This window comes from Lolium rigidum, chromosome 7 (genome assembly GCF_022539505.1).
Source record: "Lolium rigidum isolate FL_2022 chromosome 7, APGP_CSIRO_Lrig_0.1, whole genome shotgun sequence".
NCBI classification, from domain to species: domain Eukaryota; kingdom Viridiplantae; phylum Streptophyta; class Magnoliopsida; order Poales; family Poaceae; genus Lolium; species Lolium rigidum.
In genome coordinates, this window is record NC_061514.1 from 197294553 (window position 1) to 197295848 (window position 1296).

Below are 1296 nucleotides of genomic sequence, written 5' to 3' on the forward strand. Positions count from 1 at the left end.
TAGCAATCTGCTCGAGAGACAGAAATCCTCACTCGCATGGAGTCGCAGAATCGATGTTTTGTTAGTAAGTGTTTTGATCCCTACTATTTTTCTCGGGTAACTTCATATTTTCCGAGCACGTTATTTATGAGCTACCCTTTGTTTGTCTTCAGGGAGAACTCATCAAGACTATGAAGTGGATGGTCCTGAAGGCGACGAGCTGCTCGACGCGCTGACTCTTCTTGAAATTCATGGGGATGAAGCACACGAAGGCTTTGCTGACGCTGAGGCAGGTGATGTCTATGCCCCCTCCTTTTCCTGTAGACAGTGTTGGGCCTCCAAGAGCAGAGGTTTGTAGAACAGCAGCAAGTTTTCCCTTAAGTGGATCACCCAAGGTTTATCGAACTCAGGGAGGAAGAGGTCAAAGATATCCCTCTCATGCAACCACTGCAACCACAAAGCAAGAAGTCTCTTGTGTCCCCAACACACCTAATAGGTGCACTAGTTCGGCGAAGAGATAGTGAAATACAGGTGGTATGAATATATATGAGCAGTGGCAACGACACCGAGAAAAGTGCTTTGCCCGGGACGATAAACAAGCGGTAGTAACGCAGCTGATAGTAACGCAGTAAAACAGTAAACAAGCGAGTGATAGCGGTATTTAGGAACAAGGCCTAGGGATCGGACTTTCACTAGTGGACACTCTCAACATTGATCACATAACAGAATAGATAAATGCATACTCTACACTCTTGTTGGATGATGAACACCATTGCGTAGGATTACACGAACCCTCAATGCCGGAGTTAACAAGCTCCACAATTCAATGTTCATATTTAAATAACCTTAGAGTGCATGATAGATCAACACAACTAAACCAAGTACTAACGTAGCATGCACACTGTCACCTTCATGCTAAGAAAGGAGGCATAGATCAAATCAATACTATCATAGCAATAGTTAACTTCATAATCTACAAGAGATCATAATCATAGCCTACGCCAAGTACTAACACGGATGCACACACTGTCACCATTACACCGTGCAGGAGGAATAAAACTACTTTAATAACATCACTAGAGTAGCACATAGATGAATAGTGATACAAAACTCATATGAATCTCAATCATGTAAAGCAGCTCATGAGATTATTGTATTGAGGTACATGGGAGAGAGATGAACCACATAGCTACAGCGGAGCCCTCAGCCTCGGGGGTGAATTACTCCCTCCTCATCATGGAGGCAGCGATGGCGGTGAAGATGGCGGTGAAGACGGCGGTGGAGATGGCTCCGGGGGCAATTCCCCGTCCGGCAGGG